This window comes from Oryza sativa, chromosome 2 (genome assembly GCF_034140825.1).
Source record: "Oryza sativa Japonica Group chromosome 2, ASM3414082v1".
NCBI classification, from domain to species: Eukaryota; Viridiplantae; Streptophyta; class Magnoliopsida; order Poales; family Poaceae; genus Oryza; species Oryza sativa.
This window is the reverse complement of record NC_089036.1, coordinates 9,148,864-9,156,738: the sequence shown is the minus strand read 5'-3', so window position 1 is coordinate 9,156,738 and position 7,875 is coordinate 9,148,864. Positions and strand designations below refer to the sequence as shown.

General features: G+C 49.7%; 1 pseudogene; it reads right to left on the bottom strand.

Annotated features, from left to right (window-relative positions):
• Positions 1-350: 350 nt before the first annotated feature.
• Positions 351-7,164, bottom strand: LOC136355086 (serine/threonine-protein phosphatase 7 long form homolog; annotated as a pseudogene).
• Between the last annotated feature and the right edge of the window lie 711 nt (positions 7,165-7,875).

Here is a 7,875-nt window from a genome sequence, read left to right as displayed (position 1 = left end):
CATAGGCAGAGAGGACGCTGGCACCAAGGTGGTAGTAGGTATACATAAGGATCGCTGCGCCAGTTTGGATCCTCAACACTCCGGCGTCTAGCCATTGACGAAAGCCGGTAGGATTTGTAATGAAGCAAGTAGGGAAGAGAGTACTGAATGTGACTGAGTTCGTGAGGCCTCACTCGTTAAGGCGACTTATATAGGCGCAAAAAATCGAGTGATATCCTTGACATGTGAACGTGGTGGGGCATGGTGGGTACGCCGAAGTTGCATGCCTGATCGGCGCCGAAAGTTACATTGGTCGTATGCGGCAAATGGCGGGCAAATACTCGTATCGCACGCGAATAAAGGAGGCTGCATCGGTGCGGCAGAAAGTAGTCGTGCATGCGCCGAAAGGTATCGTGCATGCGCCGAAAGATATCGTGCACATATAACAACAACGTAGTCATTACACAAGCATACAGTACTGGAAAGTGAAGCAAATAAACAAAGAGAAGACTGCTCTACTGGCCCTGCCCCGCGCCGCGACCACGCTTGGTCCTCCGGGCCTGTGCTCGCACGTGGTCCTGGGAGTAGGTGAAACGATCCGGTGGCACAGCACAGGTAGCACGAGTGTCTGGCGGAGGAGTGGCCTGCGCCTGGTCCTGCGTCTACACCGGCGGTGCGCCTCCCAGCTGTGAGGGGCCGATGACGTCCTCTGCCGAGCCTGAAGCGGAGTCGAAGTCAGTGATGTCGAAGAGCACGGTGGAAGGCAGCAAGCGATCCGACGAGGTCCCAGCATGGTCCAGTGGTGGACCCTGACTCGACGTGCCGGCTGCCTGTGACGAAGTACCGGTGTACTGGCAGAACTGCGCTGAGTGCGAGGTCGACACAGCTGCCTGAGACGCTGACCCTGTAGCCTGGGAGAAGTCCTGCATCATAGCGAACTGGGCGAAACCTACACATCGACAATGGGACCTTGTAAGCTAAGACATTAAATGCATGTAAATTTATTGTCGAAGTAATGTTGTTTTTTAAGTACCTGTGGGGGGCACACCAGAAGGCCTAGCCGAGGAAGGCGGGGTGCTGAACGGTGCACGAAACCCTGAATCAATCGGCAAGTGAAACGGCTCACATATATGTGCGAGGCATGTACAGAAAAATCCTTAAAAATACTTACCTCCGTGCGGAGGGGGAGTTGGCCTAGGAACGTGCGCAGCTGGACGGGGACCAGTCGGTACGGGTGGCCGCTGTACAGCTGCGTCTGCCCGAGCAACGTCGTCTGCACGACAGGTGAGCACTCGGAGAATTGAGCGCATCGACTCCACCATCCGCGTGTACGTCGTCAAGTGCTCCTCTACGGGTACCGGAATCCCCGCGCCTAAACGTTGGATCGTCGTTGAACCGTCAACGACGACCCGGTTGATGTCGTGAGCCTGCATGGTTAATTTATTCATACATATTCGTAAAATTTGACAATGAGAAAGACACGAAAACATAAAGGAATGGTGCGATGCAGGGTACTCACACAACGAGCGAAGTCCTGGTCGCGGTGCCTGGCGTAGAGGTCTCTAGTGCTCGCAACGTGGGGCTGCTCCTCCAAGGGAGCGAAGGTGACCCTAGTACGGGTGCGTGGCTGGTACCAGCGTAGGTAGGCCTGTACGCCTCCTCAGTGTGCGGCTCTCCCTCGTGGTCCACGACCTCCTCGGTTGCGAGCAACCAGTCCTCAACAAAAGTCGCCAACTTGGCGGGCCAGTCGCCAGCTGACTGCTGACCCTTGCGCGAGTACCTGCGAATTAATGTGTAATATTAGTGTGAATCGAGAGATGTTACAAATTATTGTGAACAGGTAGATTTTAATGCAATAACGGAAAGCGTAGTGAAAGATCTTACCGCTGAACAGCAGCTGGGACGGTCGTCGGAAAAGGTACTGGAAAGGGCTGACGGAAGCCGAACTGCCGCATCACGCGGAAAGGGGCGTGAGGCTCAACGCAGATGTCGAAGACCATCGGAACCGTAGTCATCCAGTACGCCTGGTCCCTGGTGCAGAGTGTGGACAGACCCAACGGCGCACGAGCCTGGGTAGCCGCGGCACTGTAGGGCTCCCACACGACGTCAGTCGGCAGAAGGCGGTCGAACTCCATAACAAACTCAGGATACGACCGCCTAACCTGGACGTGAGCCCATCGGCGCTGCAATACGGGACGATCGATTTGATATATAATGAACTGAGCAATTAACTTAACAATACGAGAAGATCGATGCAACGTACCTGACGACGGCACCACAGAGTACCCATCGTAGGGTAGTCGACCTCTGGTCGCTCCTTGTACAGTGACTCCTCGTACGCGTGCTGGTCCACCTCCGGGCGGCCGATCGCAATCCTCTCAGCTGCCCAGATAGAAAGAAAGAGAGGGCACCCACCAAAGGTCGCGCTGGGATCCGTCGTCGTGCAAGCCTCACAAAGTCCACGGTACAGAGCCGCCAACAACGCGGAACCCCAGCTCCACTGAGGCACCTCGCCTACCGCGGCGTCGGCGATGCTCCTGGCGTAGTGCACGAGTCCCTTGTCGACCGCGTGCCCGTGACCGCCACAGAACATCACCCAGCCGAAAAGCCAGAGCAAGTACGCCTTCAAACAGCGGCTGTAGGAGTACTCGTCAGCCTCCGCCTGTAGCTGATCGACCTGCAAGCGTTCGTTAAAATGTTAGGAACCTTAACATGTGGAATAAATATGTAGTACGCTTGTCATTTCGGTACAAAAACACTCACGGTGAACTGAAGCAGCCACCTCTTCGTAGGTCCGGTGTTGCGGTGGTGTGCCAACGGCTCGAGCGGGAGGTGCGGTGCGCGCTGTACTAGTGCGAAACGTGCCGTCAGATCGTCCTGCCAATCCACAGCCGTGGTCACTGGCCCAACAGCGTCTCCCGCGAGCGGTAGCCCCAACAAGTACGATACGTCCTGTAGGGTAGGGGCTACCTCACCGCACGGCAAGTGAAAAGTGTGCGTCTCTGGTCTCCATCGGTCGACCAAAGCTGCTAGGAGGGACCTGTCCACAGTCCATCGTCTGGCCGGGTCCGCGTGGCCGGCGGCAGCCTCCACCAGCCGACACATCGGTAGGAGGCTGGCCTCACGCAGCCTACAATAAGAAATTAATATGTCATTATAAAAAATATTACAGCGCAACTAATTTATAGTAATACACTGTTCGTACCTCTCGACAAAGGAGTCGTCAACCGTGAGTAGCTCACCGCACGTCCGTGCCCGGAACGTCCCAAGCTGAGCCCCCTGCACCGCAGTAAGGTGAGACCGGTGTCGGTGATCTATCACCGGGTCCAACAGCTGAGGTGTATCCTGACGTGCCATCTCTGAAAAATATAGTGTTTCGTGTTATAACAATTCAAAACGTAGTAATGTAAAACAAAATATGACTCACAAAATTATGAAATAGTAATAAAATCATGAGAATAATTATGTACAACAAGATTACAGGCTATTTAAATAAAGCAAACGTTACTAATGGTACATAACGATGACGTGCAATTTAACATTTATGTAGAGTTCGATAATATAACATAACATAACATTACGTGTCGAAGTCCGACATACATCAGCATATCTAAAGACACTAGGGGCCTTAGTCTGACGTTACATCACGAGACCTAAAGACATGATATGCCGAAGTCTGACATTACACGACGAAACATAAACACATCGATAAGTTCGAAACATATTACAAGCAAACCCACATGCCAACATAGAACATAAGAACTACACCACGTAGCCAGACGTGGCACGACGACGCCTAGGACGTGGTCGAGTGGAGGTAGTGCCTTCACCCGTAGGGCGAGCTCCATCTGCTGCTGATCCTGATAGTCCTGCCTCCGCCGCACTTGGTTTCTCCTTGTCTTTAGGACAATGCTTGTAGGTGTGCCCACGTTCATCGCATTTGCTGCAACGCTTCACCCTGCCAGCCTCCGACTCGTCCATATCGTTGCGGATGCGACGAGTCCTCCTCCTTCCAGCCTTGCCTCGGAGCTTCGATGGGTCAGGAATATTGAGTACTTCATCGTTAGTCTCTGTGAACTCCCTAGCTATGCCGAACCCATAAATCTCGCCGTTCTATGTATAATATATTGCTTGCTTACTGAAGTACTGTGACACATATACTACATCTGGTATGCTACACTCCGCTGCGGCAGCAATGACATGGGTGCATGGCCTGTGGAGCAGCTTCGGCTTTGAACAAGAGCAATGACATGTGTCGTCGGCTTTCAGAACACACTCCTGCTTCACTCTCTTGTGGTAGATACCCCTGCCTGCCTTATCTTGACAGAGTATCTCAAACCTGTGTTGTTGGGTACCTTGCACTAGAGCTCGATGTTTCATGGCCTTTTTACGCAACTCCTCTAGCTTTTTCTGTATGAAAGTTCCAAAAAAATGCTGTTGTTCGGCATAGAGGGAAGAACTGCCTGGAACCGATCCCTAAAATACCTGCATGTCCCATGTAAAATGAACTCCACTATGCCAACTAGTGGCAGTCCACGGACACCGCGCATCACCCAGTTGTAAACTTCTGCCAAATTTGTTGTCATTATTCCATATCTAGCACCACCTGTGTCATACGCCTTGGCCCATTTCTCTTTTGGTTCATGCAGAATCCACTGAGAAAATTTCCTAATCTCCAATCCAGTTCTTCTAACCAAAGTTGGACTACCGTTGGGAGAGGTCCAAGAGCTTGAGGAGGGTCAGCAACGGCGGTCGATGGAGCCGCTGCACGCTGATCACTGCATTTGGCTGTCAACTCATCTAATCTCTTCCAAAGCTCATTGAATTTTTTCTCCTGGTTCTGATTGCACAGCCTCTTGAACATGTTCATGAGCTCCTTGTTCTTGAATTGCTTGAAGAAATTAGCTCCCATATGACGCATGCACCACCTACTCTGTACATCGTCCCAAACACCAGGGTATCCTTGTTCCATGCTCCCAAACTGCAACTCTTCTATCGCTCGCAGAATGCCAGCGTGCCTATCATGTATCAGGCACACATTTGGCCTCATACCAACAACTTTTGTTTTAACCAATTTTAGGAACCAGTACCAGCTGTCGGTATTCTCACTCTCAACAAAAGCAAATGCCAAGGGCAATACCTGATTGTTCCCATCTACCCCTATTGCTGTCAGTATCTGGCCCCGATACTTTCCTGTCAAGAATGTCCCATCAATGCAGAGAACAGGACGACAGTTCACGAATGCCATCTTGCATGCATGTAGAGCTAAGAACGCCCTTTGCAGCACACTCTTGCCAGGATGTTCAATTGATGGGAATTTCTTCACTTCGTAAGAGCTCCCAGGGTTTCTTTCCTCGATAACACCAAGCAGGCGTGGCAAATTGTCATACGAGGCTTCGTAAGTTCTAAATCTTATCTCTATTATTTTCTGTTTGGCCCTCCAGGCCTTGGCATAGCTAATAGTATACTTGTATGTCTCCTCGATGTGTCGGATTATTGACCTTGGTTCATATGTGAGATTATCGATGACATGCGCATACATCTCAGATGCAACAAATGCACATGTAATGTTCCTGTGGTATTTCTGAACACCAGGTAGAAAACATGTATGCTTGGTAACGACTGACACTGTCCAATAATCCTTCCATTTCCCCTTATACGCGTGCACTCTCCATGGACAACCATCTTTTTCCTTAACACACCGAACTTCATATTGCGACCGGTTGGACTTGGCAACCCAAAACTCTCTATGAAGTGACACTGCAAAATGTTTTGCCGCCTCCTTCATATCTTCTGCTCTACTATAAATCGCTCCCTGAATAACCTCATTTTCTTTGTACTCCCATCTCACACTATCCTCTTCAGAGACGATCAGCCCAGAAAAATCCTAACTAGCCCATTCTGCTGGATTAATATCCGTCTCCTCATCTGACGAATCACCTTCCTCTACACGCTCGTTGTCAGAATCCTCCCTCTCCATTTCATCCACAATGGCTGCGACAGTCTCCCCCTTGTCGGCCACTCCACCTGGTTGAATGCCCACTGGAGCTACTACGCCCCTGTCCTCTCCTGCGTTGACCTCCTCCACAGAAGTCTCATTTACTTCAGCACTTGGTCCCTTGCCATCATCCATGTTCATCTGCATACCTGGATCCTTCGGGTGCACAAACGGAACCAAAGCTAGAGGCCACCCGCGTTGCATTGCATTTTCCACATACCATCTCCACACTTGAGAGTTTTGAACTGGCATTAGTTCCTAATAAAAACCCTCAGTTGCCCGACTTACTATAACATTGATTGTTATGTCACTTGTCTGTGGATCAACTCTCAAGCCCCTCATTAACCATCCTTTTATAGAAGGTACACTCCTCTCAGCCGGTCTATCAATTCCCCTTTCTGATACAATAAAATCTGACAGATCTACCCCAGTTGGCCCGTAATGGACGTTTCCTGGTCCATGGTAAACTTGGAATATTTGTTTGTTCGACATATCTGTCAACGAATTAACTAGATCATATTACTCTTTCATGCAATAAACATCTACAACGTAATATCTTCTTGTGTAAGCCAATGCAACGGTAAAGTATTGATTCCAAACTAGCAGATCTACGTAGTTACCGATATCTACAATACGCACTTCTAGATTAGTACAACTGAAACCCTAAAAATATAATGCATTTATTCAAACAAATTTTTTAAAAATACACACTATTTAACTCAATAGTCACATATAGGATCTATGAATATTACCTGAAATCGGCGTCTAAATCCGGCAGGGCTTCGCCCCTTCTTCTCTTCTCCTCCCCTCTCTTCTTTTTTTTTCACTGGATTTGAGAGGGGTGAGGAATGAGGGCTGGGGGCTGGGCGGCAGACCTTTTATAGGCAGCAAGGCCTGCCGCCCGGCCAGAGGGCGGCAAGGGGCCGCCTGCAAAATGGCCGGCCCCTGCGGCTCTTTTGCATTCGGACCCCTTGCCGCCCCACCAAAGGGCGGCAAGGGTTTTCATGCAAAAAAAACCACCCTCCGTCACCGTCCGTTCCTCCCCCGTTTGCCACGTCAGCTTGCCGCCCACCATTGGGGCGGCAGGGTCTATTTTTGCAATTTTTCTCGCCGATAGATTATTTCTGTAAATATTAAAAAAAATCTAAAAACGAAAAAAATTCCCATCTCTGTCGCCTTGCTCGCCATCCGGTTGCTGCAGTGATGAACAGAGACAGTGTCAGTGGTGCGTCGCAAAACAAGCCGCTTGCCCGCTTCTGAGCTTCTATAGGAACAAGAAGGGTAGGGTAATGGAGAATCAACTGACCATGCAAATGGTGGCCAATCTCTGGAGGATTTTCCTTCTCGGCTCTGTCAAGATATAACGACAGATGGTGGCTGCATTACTCGTCCGATGGAACACCAATTTGTCTTGGAAACCACCTGGAAAAAAAATGCATTGGACTGTAATAACTGTTCTGCAGAATCTCTATGTTGAACTCGAGGAAACAATTTGATTTGAGGAAGCAAATGCAAAAGCAGGTCCCAAATTAATTTAACGTTATTTTGAGGAGTTATATTATGTCGTCAGACATTTGCCACATTATAAACTCTACAGGATGCTACTGAGCCATCATATATCAGTAGGTCTACTGATGCAGATTATACTCTGGACTCTGCATATTATACGCGGCTTTACTGAAGTGAAACGAATTAAGTACCACTTAGGGACTGTCTAGTACCATCCTGCTGAAATTTTTTGAGATATCAGCTGGACTTTTGACCATAGGATATGACACGTGTCATCATCTCCCACCTCCTCCCCGCGTGCTGTGCGTGCATCAAGCACCCCTGCCAAAAGGTTTGTTGGGTCGAACATGGGCTTCTGTCCCTTTTTGTGCTTTTGTTGTTCAAAGCCC